General features: G+C 32.1%; 1 protein-coding gene across 6 annotated transcripts in view; it reads right to left on the reverse strand.

Moving 5' to 3' along the window:
* The window catches only part of LOC145276819 (uncharacterized), a 694,204-nt gene extending 677,040 nt beyond the window's left edge, over positions 1–17,164 (reverse strand). For all 6 annotated transcript variants that reach the window (XM_080128165.1, XM_080128161.1, XM_080128163.1 and 3 more), the window contains exon 1: positions 15,801–17,164. The gene's annotated coding sequence lies outside the window, so the exon portion shown is untranslated. The remainder of the gene's footprint in view (positions 1–15,800) is intronic.
* Positions 17,165–18,354: the final 1,190 nt, after the last annotated feature.

Below are 18,354 nucleotides of genomic sequence, written 5' to 3' on the forward strand. Positions count from 1 at the left end.
TTTTTTTTTTTAATGTTCACACTTTTGCACCGATCCCGGGTAAACCCCGAATAAAAAGTTTTGCATGGATTCAAATACCTTATATATAAAGTTTCCTGTCTGTAGAGCAAAAACTCTAGGAGGATTTTGGTAGGCAAAATTTGTTAAAACAAAATATAGGCGTGTATATAAATATATATGGAAACAGTTTTGCGTTTACTGTAAAATTTTATGCAAATATTATGCAAGTATAAATTATGTAGAATATCTGCATGAATATGATTACACGTAATAGTTAAATAAAGATTATCATCCAATAAGAAAACCGAATAAACTAATAGAGAATTAGTTAAAATGAATGTTTAAAAGAATATGCAAATTAGCTAGAGCTTTTGCTAGTGAATGAAATTCCACAGCCCATATAAAAAAATTGTATTTTCTTTTTAAATCAATAGAAAATATAATATTATTATCAATACACACAAAAAATACGAATTTAAAGGAGTATAGATATGCAAAGCATGAAACACGAGTGTAAATAAGTATGAGAATAATTAATATTTATAATTATGAGACATTTAAAGTTGAGTGTTTGCTGGGAAATTAAGAAAAAATCTAGCGGTATGCCTGTTGCCGGTTTCGTTTATTTAAACACACATTGATTGCCCTCAATTAATTAAGTATTTAGCAGGTGTAGTTTTTAAGTTCCGTTCATTCTCGTGGTAATTGTTACCAAACTAGGAGTAACTTCTAGGAAATAGTGTCAAAGGTTATTTTATAGCTTCTTTAGAATCGATTGCTCGGCAGTATATATCACTGCAGGCAGTGATGAATACGATAAAACTACTTATAAGACTATTGTATATTCTCTTCCGGTTTTCGGATTTTCTGATCATTCCTTTGTCAAGTTTATGAGTTCTTATACTTTCGATGATAAAGTGCGTAATAAATTAGACCATTGACTTTTCAACAGCATTTCTTTCAGTAAACTTTGGCCGTCTGGTTTGTTCCTTACTAATAAAGTCAGAGAAGTTTCGTGGCCAGGTTCCGATCTCCCGATTAGCTGTAATCGTAATTCCATGTACTGATGATCTCCGATAGGATCATAAACTATTGTCCGTAGGTATTAAAAATACTCATAGCAATATGTATATTGGCTCCTTTAAGAACTTGGTTCTTAATGTTTAGCAATATAAGTTGAAATTGTAAGTCGGTCATTTAACACAAATATTTTAATCATAATGTCACTCTTTTATTAACATTTATATAAAGTTTAATTTCAACTCTATTTCCCGGAGTTAACTTAGGCCGTGTCGATTTTTTTCTTTGTTTGTTTTTGTTTGTTTTTTTGTTTTTTTGCTAATCGTGTCAGAGATGGCTTCGTGCCAGGGTTCAAATCACCCAACCAGTTGTAATCGTAACTCACTGCGCGGTTTATTCCTGAAACATTAGTGTCTGTAGGTATTAAAAATAATTATAGTAATAAACCCACAAGTATACAAAAACTTAAAAAATTATCTTTGTAAATCCAATCAGGGTGTAATTACCGAATGCACAGAAACAAACAAATACACTTGATTTACATCTTACTTAAAGTCAAAATCATGTATTTAAATTTTTACCTCTAAGTAATTTTACTGGCTAAAAAACAAAGAAATGTTGTGCGCAGGAATGGAAACAAGAATGTTTAGGGTTCCAAGTTTAATTGTTATGCAATATATTCCATCGTCGTTACCGTGGTATATACAGACATATGAATACAAAAAGTTGAAAATCAAGTGATCTTGTTTAATTTTGCGCATGCGCAAAGATTATAGCAGCAGAAATATTTTATTTGATTTGCTCTGACAAGGACAACTACGTTGTTTTAAACTTTGACCCCTTAACAGCAATCTCTGCAAGCTGAAGAAGATTTATAAAGTGTACTACAGCTCCCATTACCCTATATATTAAATATCAACCCTTAGATAAAATATTCAGAGAACTGTTCGATAAAGACTTTTCGCTAGCACAGCAACAAAGTCAATTTATATATATATATATATATATATATATATATATATATATATATATATATAGTAAGTTATAAATATATACATATATATAGTCAGATATATATATATATATATATATATATATATATATATATATATATATATATGTGGTAGCCGAATGGATTAGGTCTCCGCTAATCGAGCCAGAGATGTCTCGTGATGCGGGGTTCGGATCGTTCGACTGGTAGTAATCGTGACACCCTGCACTGAAGATTCCCGAAAGGATGAAACACTAGTGTCTGTAGGTATTTAATTATTATAGTAGAAAATAATTATGACAGCCCCTTTAAGACATTCGTTTCTTATCGTTGAGCACTTTCAGTTGAATTAAAAGTCGGTCAATTTAGCTCTTATGCGTAGATCATCGTATAACGATTAGATCACTGTCTGCCTGACGTAAATGAACACTTAAAATTAAGATGTTTAAAATTCAACGTTATTTCAAGCGGTTAATGGTAGCCGAATGGATTAGGCCTCCGCTATTCGAGACAGAGATGTCTCGTGATGCGGGGTTCGGATCGTTCGACTGGTAGTAATCGTGACACCCTGCACTGAAGATTCCCGAAAGGATGAAACACTAGTGTCTGTAGGTATTTAATTATTATAGTAGAAAATAATTATATATATATATATATTCTTCAGAATAATGTAATGCAATAAATCTACTGGTATGTAAATCCAGTGATTATTGGTCTTACAAAATATTATTAGCTGTACTATTTTATAAAGACAATCCAAGCTAAATAAATATTGCTCTATATACCAGATAGAGCAAATAAATTATAATTTGGTAATTTTAATTTTCTGATGTGAAACGGTATAATTTAAAATCTAGAATTGTTATTATATGCAAGACGAAGAATTCATTTCAATAAGTGAAATACTTTTTTGAAATATATTCTTTGTCTTGCATATAATAAAAATTCTAGATTTGAAATTTCACCGTTTAAAATCATAAAATGTAAATTACTATATTATGATATATATATATATATATATATATATATGCATGCATATAAATATATTTATATAGTTTTTTTTATAATTTACTTCCTAGCTCTATCTATTAATTAAGCACTACTGAATTAAATACTAAAAATTTACGCATAAAATTAATTTCCATATATTAATGTATGTTATTAAATAAGTAATCATAAATATATTTAGATACATATCGATATATAGTAATATATTTCTGTATGCTAGAAATCGTGCATCTTATATTATGCGCAATTTTGTAGAATATAGGATGTGTGCATAAATAGGATGCAGCATAATAGTGTAATGAAACCATTCATCTAATAAGAAGTAATAAAACAATTAAATAATTTACGATTTTTTTTAAATTGCTAATCTAATTAGTTCACCGTAATGTAGTCGTTAGCATACCTCTTGTTTGCGTATATTTCAAAGTTCGTTTTTAAAATAGAAAAAATAAGTATTTGATGTTAATGTCAGCGTGCAAAATTACGTAATATGATAGATTCATAGATATATATGTATAGATATATAAAGTATCTTTCCGTCTGGAGGAACGTTTTTATCTTAAATTCTACGCAATAATGTAGTATGTGGAAAATATGCATAAATATAATTATTGATCATCTAATTGAAATCATACAAATAAAAAGGTATTTCATTAACGTACGTTTTTAAGGAATATGCAAATTAGTTAACCTTCATGTAGTCGCTTCCATGCCCATAACTGAAGATAATAAAATATTACTTTTGATATTTTTAATAGTAAAATGTTTTTAATATGAATGTAAGCGCACGAAATACCTCAACTTCGGTTCTCTATAGGCGCATGTCAAGAGAGGCGATAATGTAAAAGTTTTCAAAGTAATTATAATTAAAAAGAATACAACAATTTGTATTCGCAGTATTACGTTACCAATAAGAATGAAGAATTAGAAAACACTGTTCACATATTCATGTAAAATCAAACAAAATATTTTCTTAAAGCAACACTTTGAATAAACTGTGAAGAACGACACCAAACAAAGAACGAAGATGTGTAAACTAATGTATTCATGGGTGGTAATAAATATATATTGAAAAATATATTCTTCTTTTAAGTACAATCATTTTTCTAAGCTTAAATCATTAATTATATGATCGTATAAATGTTCTTTAAAAGTAGATGTGATTCTTTATGTAAATGGTAGTCGTTTTGTTTTTTTCACTTATTTTTACTAAATCGCATGAATATCAGGAATGTAGTGATTCAAGAATCGACTCCTGAGGTACAGCCGCACCAATGTTATACTTGTTTGGATGTACGTCTATCAATGACAACCTGGATGGTATTTTAGTATATTAGTGTACATCTTGTTATAACATACGATTTAATTTTAATTAACAACCCCCCCCCCGTGCCAGACTTTGTAAAAAGCCTTGGATATATCAATGGCTACAATCCTGGCTTAGCCCGCCTTATCCAGCGCATGATATATGCGTTTAGAGGTGGCTGTTCAAATATCTACAGTAGAACAACATTTACTAAATCCATGCTGTCAGAAAGAAGATTAGTTTTTTTATGAGGGGGTGGACTACTGCTGGATTGATTAATGTCGCAAATGAATTAAGTAAAAATTGGAAGGGGACTGATAGAAAGATAATTGTGTGTGTCACTTTTCTCCAGGATTCTCGTACATTAGTAACCACGGAGGCTATATTCCAGCTATTAGGGAAGCACTATTCAGCAAGACATTTGTTGGAGAGTTTAGAATGTACATGGCTTAGCTAGGTTGAGGATGTGATAATTCATATAGCAGAGTTACGATAATGCCCACATGCCTCGGATGTGTTTAATTTTTTCAGGATACCGTATTTATAAAAGGAGTGATTATCATCAAATGGGTTTTCGGTCCGCATAAGGAAATTTGGAAGCTTTTCGCTTGTTCTCTCTAAAGAAGAGTTTAAAACGAAACGTTATGCAAGCAGTTCCGCCTTTTCGATTGCCGTGTATGCCATTTTCTTCTTGTTGGATAGTAGACGAATTACTAATGTCTCTTTATTCAATACACTATTTAAGATTTTTTTTTTCAGAAATCACGAATTCCTATCTTCTGGAATCTTATACATTCCCTGCCTATTTTAGCATACTTTATTTTGGCTGTCGCTATTTCTCTTCTTACAATGATTTCTATTCATGGCTAGCGCTGGTTGTGAAACATTTATGAAGGTTGCTACAACAGGTTACCCTCGAGAACTAGACGAAATGACTTTCGAGGAAATAAGTCAGGTTATCAAGGGAAATATGAGGTCGAGGAAAAGGCTGGTGATTGCAGAAAGGACCAAGTGTATGGCAATGAAGCAAGAAGTGGATGAACCGATAGTAAAATATTTACACCGGTTAAGAAGTGCAAGTAAATATTGTGACTTTGAAAAACTAGCAACAAAAGAAAAGACAACAGAAGAAAAGTTAATCCAACTAGGATTAATTAAAGGTATGCATAATTCATCACATTGATATAGGCTAATGGAACAGTTACAACTTACAAACATACCCTTAAATATGTGTCTAGAAGTTATACAACAGAAAGGAAGACGTTAAGGAGGGCACAAGAAGTACTCGCGGCATAAATCTTACCTATTATAGGGAAATGCATTTAGTATAATGTGCATCTAAGCAGATAGTTCATATTTATAAACTGACACCAAGTAGAACAGGTTGGTTGTTGAACGCTTGCTTAGTGTTATACACGACATATTACTATTATTTCTATACATACTATTATTTCAAGTGACAGGACTAGGAGCCTTAAATAAGTATCCAGACGTCTGTACAGTTTTTTAAATTGTTCTAGAGTCTGTATACTGTTGCTTTTGAGGTGATTAACCAATTTTGATGATTTCGATTTCAAATGAACAGCTACACAATTGATTTGGAATACAGCAAACTAAGTTTTTACATAATAGCTGTTGAATTTCAAAATATGAAATCGGAAAATGTAGACATTTTAGAAAAATGATACGCATTAAAATTACGTTTTAAACTTGGAAAATATTCTACATAAGAATAGAAAATTCATCAAGCTGCATTTGGACAATCTTGCATGAATTAAGCATCAGTTTGTGAGTGACATAAGAGTTTCACGGAAAACATGGCGTCTGTTACACAAACCTGATATGTGGCAGGAGTAATGAAGTTATAAAACTAACGTTTATTTGCCAAATAAGAAATGTTATGGATAGAACCGACTTATTTCTATAGAGGTAAAAAGTGCACGGTTTGGTGGTAGTATTAGAACTGTACAAAAAATTAAATGAGAGGAAATGGCGATGCAGAAAATTCGCGCGAAGTCTTCCAAAAGTTGCCCAGAAAATGGTGACGTTTCATGACAGCAGGAAGATAGTTGAGCTAATCAATTCAGATCTAGCAGTATTTTTACTCTGGTGACCTGCGAATTCTCAATTAAAGAATGCTACCCCTTCCCGCAGAACAAAGAAGGCTAGGCAGTGAAATCCACATAAAAACATATGATTATTTTTAGGGGGGAGACTTTCACTTTGTACCCAAAGGCCAGAGAGTCAACAAGGAATAAGATGCTGAGGTTTTACTAGAGTTCAGGAAGTGATTCCGTTGGAAGAGTCTTCAATTCGGTTCAGTGTTATTCTCGTCAGGACTATGCACCAGTCCAAAACACAATCCTTCTCACAGATTATTTTATGAAGATGGGCATCAAGACAGATTTTACCCTTGCTCCCTGTGAGTTTTGTTATTCCCTGAGCTAAAGAAAGTCTTTAGAAGTTGTTGGTATGAGACAACAGAGGAGATGAAAGAAGCTCTGACGAGAGTCATTGATACAAGAGAATATTCATGGGGCCTTTTAGAAATTGTTGAAACGGTACGGCACGGGTCTTGAAGTCGGATGAGATTACTTTGAAGGGACTAGAATTTCATGTATTTGCTCTCAATAAAAGTGCTGGTACGAAAAGTTCAAGAAACTTATTGAATTTCCTTCGTACTTTAAACAAGTAGCTTATTGCATTAAAAATGTATTTTAATAACTAGGTATTTTTTCTTGTTCATAGTAAATGAAGTTTTCATGTCTTATTAAAGAATATTATTTACATTTGATTTATATATTTCATATATTAAATAAATTTTATATTATTAGCCGATATCAACTGCAGAAGTAAAGGTATTTCTCTATAATATATAAGAGTTAGCTAACGAAATTTATATAATAATAAATAATTCTAATACTTAATTACATTTTTAGAATAAGTATAACTTGCAAGATTAATTCTCTGACATTTTTAAACATTCCAAACATGACCAGATATGAACGGTTAGTTGCGTACCCCATATTAAACTGGCGAACAAAAGTTTTGTTTTTAATTATTTTATTTTATTTTCAGTCCTGTGATTACTTTATATATTTTATGAACTTTAGAATCTTTGTTTTTTATACGTTGTTTACTCTATGTGCTAACCTTTTGTAACTGTTATAAATTTTCACCTAAAAATTACAAAATACACAGTAAAAATTGAATTTAACCTGAATTCATATATTAGGAATAGCGCGTTCGTATTTTGCTAAAGTACCGTGTTTTATTTATTTTTTCGTCCCAATAACGCAACTGTTTGTAAATATCGGTTTTAATCAGTATTTTTATTGAAATACCAATACGAGCTCATTTTAACATATTTTAAAGTGTAGTAGCCAATAAACGAAAACTATGGGAAACAATGAATATATAACAAAAAAGGTTTCCAAAGCCATTGTAAATTACTCTTCTAACACCCTGAATTAACATTTTTGTGCATTAATTTATGTTAAAGTTTTTATTATTTTTTTAAGTAATATCAAATCTGTTGGATTAGAACAATACTGATCTTTTTACAGCAATAATCGGGCTTCGAAACAAAAAATATATCTTAAATTCAGTGTTTTGTTCTAAGTCGTTACAGTTGATGCATGCTTTCTTTCTTCTGTCTAGTAATGATGGCTACCGCATATATTTGCAGGGTAGAAATCGTTTCAACATTATGCACTTGGAGTTTTACCTTTTTCATGCTACGTGTAGAGAACAGAATTATCTCTTGCTTGGAAGGCAACTTTTCAGCAATTCTTGGGAGATTCATACTGCAAAATCTAACTGAAGTATTAGTTTTTAAGAAGAGAACAACAATGTTTCCGTGCTGAAACATACTCAAAGTTACGTGATAGTTTACTTGCTGGTCATGGGCATCCAAATTAAGTTGGTCGTCGAATTGTGTTTCCTGCCACATATAGTGGTGGTCTCCAGTACAAAAAGGTCAAAGGCAATGGACTTCGTAAGGTTGTATGTCATGGCAGATTATTTTATCGCGATGACACGTAATTCATATTGGCAAGGCATTGTTAGAAACCTTGGCTGCTGGACAAGGAAGTCAGGATTTATCTGATATTGTTGCAAGTATATTCAGATTAACAGTTTTAAAAATTAGGGAAAATATAAAAAAAAAACATTTTTTGATATTTTGCAAGCATGGCTGCATACCCTTCAGTACGAGAACAGAGGTTTATTTATTTATTTTTTATGGGCACTGCTTTATCTGGAGTGCCTCAGAGCATAAACTCAGAGCAGAATATGATTTATCAATTTTCGCAAAGTTAATTTCTAGAGGGGACGATATAAAACTCAATGATTTGATAATAAGACACATGATCCATAAATCACGTTACCCCCTCAATATAGTCTACCTGTGTATTATAGACACAAAATGTTCCAAGCATTTTCCTAACCTTTTCTTATAAGGAATTGATTCCTATTTTAAATATAGACGAAGGAAGTCAAATGATAGAGGTCAGATTTGCATGATGGAAATAAAAAACAGCTTAGAGAAAACTAAAAAAATATTGTCGCATGCGTATATAAAGCTACATGGAAAGTGTAAAACTTCCAATGCATATATTGAGAGTATATGACTTTCCAAAACCAGCCCATATTTATAATGAGCAACTTTTTCGTGAGTACAGACGTGAGATAAACTACAATCAGAATGACGTGGCATCTCGAATTCCTTTATCAAGACTAAACAGACGAACAAAGAAATTATTTATTCAGCTTATTTTAAATGGAAAATTCAGATCGAAAAAGCAAGATATTTTATGTTTCTCGATGCATTTGTATAATCAGGAAACAGTTATTTATTAAACTTAATTTTTAGAAAAATTAGATCAGAAAAAACATGGTACTAGCAACAGAATCAAGTGAGATTGCCGAAACGCTGTTCGAATGAGACGTATTTTGCTCAATACATTCAAAGTGTCATTAAATACATATAGAATAGATGAGTCTACATCTTCTCTTACTCATTATTCTTCTATGACCAAAGTAATACAAGACACGAAAGTAGCTATTATTGATGAACCCGCAATGGCTCATAAAACTATTTTGAAACAATTGATCGACCATTACAGGAGATTACTTGTATCAAAAAGCTAATTGGCGTTATTCCAAATCTATTATTAAAAGAAATCCCGTCAAACAGTGTCTACTGTAAATAATAAAACAAAGGCAAATGCTGTTAAGTCAAGTTTAAAGGAAGCTTACCTTTGGGGAAATATATTTTCAAAGAACCTTACAACAATTATTAGTGCATATATGACCGGAGATTTCGAATTAGCAAGTTTCATGTCTTCTTTCTGCAACTGGTTATAGACGTTCTTTTCTGTGTAGAAGTACCGGATACAATTAAATTTCTGATGAACAAGGTAAATGTTTTGACACACTGTAAGACTTCAAGGGAAAAGGGTATTCTGAGTTTAACATAAATGGAAAAAAATCCAGATTTGCTTGTTGAGCGAGCAATTGTTTCAAATATAAATTTCAATAGCAGCAAGTTAAATACTTGGCTAATCCCTGTATTTCAAAGACAGAAAGAAACTATAAATATATTGAAAATACAATAGATAAGGATTATGTTGGTAAACATCTAATAAAGATCTTGAATTCAATTTAGCATTTTGGAATGCCTTTCCATCTTCTAATAGTTAAGGTTGGCTGTCCGATCATAGTTTTGAAATCATTTGACTTAATTCAAACAAATAATGGAACTAGATATGTTGTAACTAGAATGCATAAAAAATTGATTGAAGCACTGATTATAGTCAAGCGTCCTAAAGGTCAAACTGTTCTCATTCTGAGAATTCCGGTTATGCAAAGTGATAGCGAGTTGCATTTTGATTTTCGAATACTCCAGTTTTTAGTGAGACTATGATTTGCAATGATTATACAATCAGAGTCCATGTCCAAATTTTAAACCGAATGAATATTGATCTGACAAACGCGTTTCATGCATGGCATGTTTTATGTGATAGTTTACAAAACCATGGTCACAAAACCATCTCACTATATTAGTGAATCTAAAAAGGAACAAAAAATATTGTTTTCACAGAGAAACATAGTTTAGAAAGCCAAGTACAATAATATGTAATATTAGACCGAATATACTTACGTTGTGAGTTGCTGTTTAGACTTAGATTTTAACTGAAGATGAAAGAGATCGAGTTCTTTATTATTGTGTAAGTCTTAAATATTTAATAGATTTATGAGAAAATGACTAATTACGATTATCTAAACAATATAACCTCAGCAGCAAAGCTCACGTAATTCAGATAGTATATATTAATAAATATATATATATGTGTGAAAAACTTATATTTTTCTTAGAGTATTGTGTGAAATATGAAAGGGCTACGTAATTCGGTTAGTATATATATTAAGATATATGAGAAATTTGCATTTGCTTGAAGCATTGCTTATCTAAGCAAAAACACCTCCGTAGCAAAGCTCACGGAGGCATTTTTGCTTAGATAAACAATGTGTCAAGCAAAATACAAATTGCTCATATATCTTAATATATATACATATATATATATATATATATATATATATATATATATATATATCTTAATATATATATATACCATGTGCCACCAAAACAATTCCTTGTCTTTTTCTCTCTTAATTCCCTCTCTGTTTGCTCCAACCAAGTTTACCGACCTGCTCCACAAACCCCAAAACCTCAACAATCATGACAAATCTCCAAAAAAGAAACACGAATAAATCCAGAACCTCATACTCCAACGTAGACCCCTACTACCAGGTCTCCTTCTCCAACATCAGGGGTCTACGTTCCAACCTTCCAGAGGTTGAAACACAATTACAGGAGACGAAACCGGACATATACTTTCTAAGTGAAACTGGCATAGGTCCAACCACTTTTCTAGACGAATTCATAATTAAAGGATACTCCAACTTAATATCTAAATCTGACCCCCAAGATCGCCATGGGCATAGAATACGTGCCTACATCAAAGATGCCTTTCCATGTGGTAGGGATATCTCCAGAGAAGACCCTAATTTACCTTATATGTGCTTCCGAGTTGCACTAGCTTAAACCACTGCATTTATATGTGCCCTCTATCGCCCCCACAACAGTGGGGTTACTATGTTTAAGAGCATATCTGAGAAAATTGACCACATTCTGTCTGCTCATCCTTCGGCTAACATTCACATTTGCGATGACTTCAATGTCCATAATGTGGAATGACTGACCCACGCAAATAAAACCGATGACGCGTGGAGGTTTTGTCATGATTTTGCCATTGCCTATAACCTCACTCAGATTGTTCACGAACCCACCCGTGTGCTCGATACAACCAGTCAATATACAATTAATTTGTTATGGCATATTTCTCCTGGATTCTTTGACGTGTACATCTTGTATAGAATATACTTAAGTTTAGGTTTAGAATATCGGCGGAAATTAAAAACTCTGTTAGTACCTTTCACGAGAAAAGTACCTTTACCTTTACCAACAATTATAATGTACCTCACTGCTTTTGAAACGAAATCGACGCTGAAACGTTTTTGCGCTTCCGTTCGCAAAATTTTTCTTGGTGTTATATATAAGATCTATTTTTCTTTGTTTTTTTTTGTACAGTTTGAGTGCTATGTCGCTCAAGCAAATCTTACATCAACGGTTATATTTTTATCTCCCAAATTTTACTATCTGACAATACAGAGAATGATTTAATTTATCTTACTAAAATTGTTTGGTGCAGAAATTCAAATGTAATTACTCCCACTATTCTTCTGTTCGGCAGCCAGTGTTCGCATACATGGTACTGCGCTTGTGTTTTTCTTTTTATATAAATTGTATAGTGTTATGTATACTTAAAATTGAAATAAATTGAAATAAATTGAAAACTTTTACTAACAGGAGAAAATATATTTTTTTTAATTTATCCGCCTCCGACATACACAGAAACTGTAACAACGTTCGAAAGCTGTGTACGCATTCTCTTCCCCCATTGATGTAGAGAGTTTTTTCTCTAAAATATTTGGCAAACTCACGCATCTACTATCTTGTGTGAAATACTATGTTCGAAAAGAAATATGCATAATTAAAAATTAGTGAAGTTCCTTCAATATTGTCATCGTTATTAATTCTACCACATTGGTCGTTTCTATAACTACATTCTGATAGTCCTCAACACAACCTTTACTTTTTCTACTTATATGTTTGCATATATAAATATATGCGTATAATCTTTTATATACATATACACATATATAATTACATTCACATATATAGAAATATATACGTGAGTGCGTAGTTTTGCATGTCAATGTGTATTTTTCTTTTGTTCTTTTGGGGATGATTCATCAATATTTTACAATATCAATATTCGATTACTAGGTGCAGAATATATTCATGAAACACATATTTTGAAAATATTTCTGAGTATATAAGTGTGCATACACAAACACACACATATATATATATACATATATTTGTAGTCATCCACATACAGTACTGTTTCGTTGTATCATAACTCATCAGTGCTGCTAGACTAGTACCTCTCCCAAGATGAGGATTGAACCTAGAACCATCGTATTGACAGTCGACAGTGCTACCCATCGACCCACGGGAGCGGCGCCCGTACATAACCTCAACAAATGTCTATTTTAACATTCGTCCAAGTTTTATTTTACCCATGAAATATAATAGAGAAGAATATAACTCTTAAGTTTATAAGGCGATAATTGTATATATATATATATATATATATATATATATATATATATATGTGTGTGGGGATTGTTATTTTACCGGTAAAATAAAACTTATTAAAAAATTAACGCTGCAGTGCAATAATATTTTTATTATTACCTTTTACTGACTATGTACACATAAGATACATAACATTTAAGGTAATCTATAAATTTGCACTTTTCACTCCTAGATTTTTATAATTATTAGTCGATTCGGAAAATTCGTCTGAAAGTGTCATTTTGCTGGGGGGAACCTACATAACTTTACTATGGAAGCCACTTTGTTTGTGTCTGCGTGTGTGTTTGAGTTCTTCCCCTATAGACTCTAAAAAAGCTGGACCGATATTAGTAAAATATGACACGAATATACTGCATAAATGTTCAAATATTGATTTTCGATCGGAAGACTATCCATAATTATTTAAAGTCGATCCAAAAAGGAACAGTGCAATTCAACCAAAACACCACAAGTACATTTGAAAAGTTTTATCACTGCACAAGCAGAAGGGTCCGGTTTATAAAATCAACAATACCTTCTTTTATATGACATGCGCACGCCCGAAATGAATGTTTCTTTTTAGATCACAATCGATGATTGACGTTATCATTTTTTTACTTAAATTCAATTTAACGATGATAGCGTCTATCCATCGATTTGTTTGACGAATGCGAGATTTCACTGATTTGAATGATAATAAAGTAGTGAAAGTATGTAACACTAATTGATCCTATATTTAATCCGGGCTACGTCAAGTCTCACTGCTAGTTTGTTGAAAATGTGCTTTCAAACTTTATTATTTCTTGCTTTCTGGTCTTTGAAATATGTGCCGGAATGACAATAAATATTATGAGATTCTACATATGTTACACACATGGCATTATGTTTTTTTTTCTGAGCAATTGCAGTATTTCCAATGTTAAAAAGATGCATGTACATTAATTGTATACACATATAATTACTAATTACTAATGGAAATGTGCGACAATATTACGAAGTAAAATGATAGCTAAGAAATGAAAATGTTTTCAAAGTTCAAATATATTTTTTTTCCTTCTGCAGCACTTGAAACAAAGCAAGCCTGGGTTTTATTAATCTTAATCTTCAATTAAGGATACGGTTTGTGCAGTATAAGATATGAGTTAGATCAGATTAAAAACAGCATGTGCTCAGATTCTATAGAATTGTTATTTTAATGTTTTTGAATGTATATGATGAATTATTCATATTTTTGACGACTCTTCATACTATGGTTTTCACCTCGACTATCATTTTCACAAGGTTTCGGGCGACTCGTGCAAGAAGGGACCCATTGCGTGTCCAGTGAACTACTTAGTAAAACTCACGTGCAATGCATACGATTATGCCAAAGGAAGCTTCAGCACTCAAAACGCTCTAACTGTATCTGCGATTTACTTAGGATTTACTTAGGGATTTTACTCAGTATGGTTGGCGGAACGAAGGCATACTGTGTCCGTAGATTAAGCGAGGATTTACGCTACAAAATTTGGTACACAATTCTGGATTCGAAGAAATACACCTGCAGAAAGTCTGAGATTACACCGAGAGAAACGTTTGTAAAAATAAAGCTCAAGATGAAATCGTAGTCCAAAGAACGCAAATACATATGCCCTTTTTATTATTGAAAGCGTTATATTGCTTAAGCAAGAAATAAACACAATGTTTGGCCTTTGATTATAAGTCATAACTTGTGTATCACTTAAAATGCGTGTATATATATATATATATATATATATATATATATATATATATATATATATATATATATCGGTATGTAAGTTAATGCATCTACTTATATATTTACAGTAAAATTTTCAGAGCATTTGTATACTGCTGGGGTGCTCTTAAGGAAATGATTTTATCTTTAAAAAGAAAATAACAGTGAGTGTTTTATATATATATATATATATACATATATATATATATATATATATATATATATATATATATATAATCTGATAATAATAACTTTGAAATCTGATTACATAAAAACATTACCGTAAACAATAGTAATAGATGGTTTCTCGGATATTTCAGATATAATGTCTAGACTATAAAGATATGTTCATTATAAAACTGTAACGTAATGATCTCTTCAGAAGGGTTATTGTCAGTTTTATATCACGTATAAAAATTCAAACAGGACAGTCATTTTTCTTAAGGAAAGTTATTTCAAAATATGTTAATTTTACGTTTAGGCTATTTTTTAAATAAACAAATTTAAGCAGGTTCACTGGTTGCTTGCAATTTTGCCAAAGTTTGCTAACTTCGGGCTTTTTCCCGGAATGTAGTATGGCCTTGCTAACATCTATCAGGAACATTCTCCGGTGTATTATCTTCTCCTCGGTAGGTTACTTGTCTATTTTCGGTCTCTAAAGCGAATGCTATTGATTCGTTTACAGATATTGTTGTATATTAAACAAGAGTGTCCTTTGACGGTAACTATTTTCTCAGCCTTTCAATCCGGGAAAACACCAGCATAATAGTAGCTTTATGTATGTATGTATGTATGTAAAATATGTGTGTATGTGTGTGTATGTGTGTGTGTGTGAAAAGTTTAATTCGATAATTTGTTCATTGCTCGGAAATATACGTATCACAGATAGTGTGCCTTTCTTAGCTCAATAACGGAACTAAGCAATTTTAACTTTTTTCGCTTTTCAGAATAGGAAAAAAATAACTCTTACCTTTATTTATATCCAATGAGTCCCTCTTCACTTTTTTCTACGAATAAATCTCAATTCTTTTAAAAATAATTATTTCATCGAAGAATCATACGGCTTTTGGTCCAATTGTTTTAGAAGTTGTTCAGACAGAGATGAACATTTTTGCTTATATTTTTCCTTCGTTTAATATAATCTTTTTTCGTTTGATATTTTCTTTCACTTTCTTTGTTTGTTGATTGTCGCGATTTCAAATATTGTGTTCGTGGATGCGCATGTAAAGTTGTTTTTAAACGAAAAAAATCTATAAATTGCAAAACAAATGTTTACACCCCTCTATTAGTTGATCTTATTCCGATTCAATATCACATTACACATTTGTATTTTTTTATCATTAAGTAAAGTGAATAATACTGGTTATCGTTTCAGTGTACGGTAAAATAAATTACAGAATGACTTAGTTATGAAAATTAACTCTTTCAAAGTAAATAGTGGTTACTGCTTTCGGTTCGTTTATCTAGTATCTGCAGTTATATATTTGGAAATGTTTTCGTTTGTTTACTTTATGTTTTGTATCAAATATGATATGGTCTTTCTTATAAAAGGAACTAAATTTGAAACATTTAAAATAATATCAGAAAGTTTAAAAGGTCGTAAGTATATAGTAAGTAACTAGTAAGTAGTTATTTACATTTTTAATTTATCGTAAGAAAATGTTTTAGAACATATGATCAAGCACTAATGTGTGGATGTATGTATAAATAAAAATATATGCACATATGTCTATATAATGCAATCCACTGAACTTATTTATTTCCGGTATTTTATGAAATTTGACAATATGTATGTTGTTTTCACGTGTGGGAAAATGCAGACAATATTAGGAAATTATAGGTTTAAATTCTGACTTATAATATAAACTATATTATTAAAAGACGAAAAAAATACAAATGAATAAAGTTTTGGATGCAGTTAATTGTTTATGTTGCTTTTCGGACAAAAAGTTTTCTTGTTAGATTTCCTGCGTCTATACCTGTCTATAAACACAGATATATTGTTTATTTCAAACACGCTTCAATGAACATTTTTGTTGGACTTTCTTTGTGTGTCCTGGTTTAGATTTTTAGCGTGTTATAATCCAACTAAACTCCGATGTATGTTTACCTGACTGTAGAAATTAGTATAGTCCTTATTAAATCATAGATGTAAAATATTGTGGTTTTGTTTTTTAAAAATAATATGAAGTTCCAAAAGAAAACCTCGAAACGGAGAAATGTTTTAACTTCCCATGTTGCTTTTCCAACATCTTTTGCATTTTAAACTGCAAATAGCAGCGACTGGGATGCGTGTGTGTCTGTGTGTTTGCAGTAAGACAGATTGCCTTTGAATGTTGCATAGTAGGAGCAAATGAATGAGAGTGCGAGAGGGGGAGAATGCAACAGCCATAATGAAAAGAGAGTGTGAGATAGAGAACGAGGCGGAGGAATAAGAGTTTCATAAGGGGTAGTTACTATCACCCGTTCTTTATTTTCTTCTCTCTTTCTGCTGATTCTGCTCTCTTTGCCAAAGCACATCTCATTCTCTTCGCTTCTATATTCGAGCGCGGGCCTGCTGCGGAAGATTCATACAAACCGAAGTCTGAATGCGATCTTCGGGCCGAAGCATTTCCATTTTTTCCGCTTGTACTACGTCGGCTGTAACGACAAAAGGGGATTACTTTGCTGCATATGACAGCTTTAATTTAAGACCGGTTCTTCATAACTACGCACAGAAAAATTCAGCTAAGATCCGGCAGCGCATTATGAGAATACGGGAAAAAAGCTTTTCTGCTTCATTTCTGAGACATGTAGATTTAGATTTTCTTGATTTACTTCGGTGCTTGTCGAAAAATCACGTAGAGCATCCCGGAATTTACAGAAACAACATAATAATAAATGAGATCAAAATATGCCCGTCCTGTAAAACTAGGTGTCAGTGGCCTGCAAAGCATTCCTCCATAAACTCGTCTGCAATCACCGGTAGATGCGCCTCAGGCGATAAGCAATAAAATTACCTCTTCTGCAAGAGGAAGAGAAAACATGAAAATGTTGTCATACTAGAATAGTCATTTATGAATATCAGGAACAGTAGAGGTCCAAGGATAGATGCCTGAGGCACTCCCGCATTTATATCATATTGTTTAGATGTACGACCGTCGAGGACAACCTGGATTTTTCTCTTAACTAAGAAGGATTTAATTATGTTAAGTATTCTACAAGTGATACCGTATGATCTAATCTTCCTGAGGGGACCCTCATGCCATACCCTGTCAAAAGCCTTAGATATATCTAGAGCTACCGCTCTGCCCTCTCCCGCTTTGTCCAGTGAATGGTATATGCGTTCACAGATTACAGTGAGGATGTCTGCTGTGGAACGGGCTTGTCTAAATCCATATTGTTGGTCGGTCAGAATTTTAGCATCTGTAAGGTGCTGGACTAGAGCATGGTTAATTAAGGTCTCAAATATTTTGGACAAAAGTGGGAGGAGGCTAATAGGGCGATAATTTACTGGGTCAGTTCTTTCGCCAGAATTCTTGAAT

The sequence above is a fragment of the Euprymna scolopes genome, chromosome 5 (genome assembly GCF_053919585.1).
Source record: "Euprymna scolopes isolate OS-2025 chromosome 5, ASM5391958v1, whole genome shotgun sequence".
Classification (NCBI taxonomy): domain Eukaryota; kingdom Metazoa; phylum Mollusca; class Cephalopoda; order Sepiida; family Sepiolidae; genus Euprymna; species Euprymna scolopes.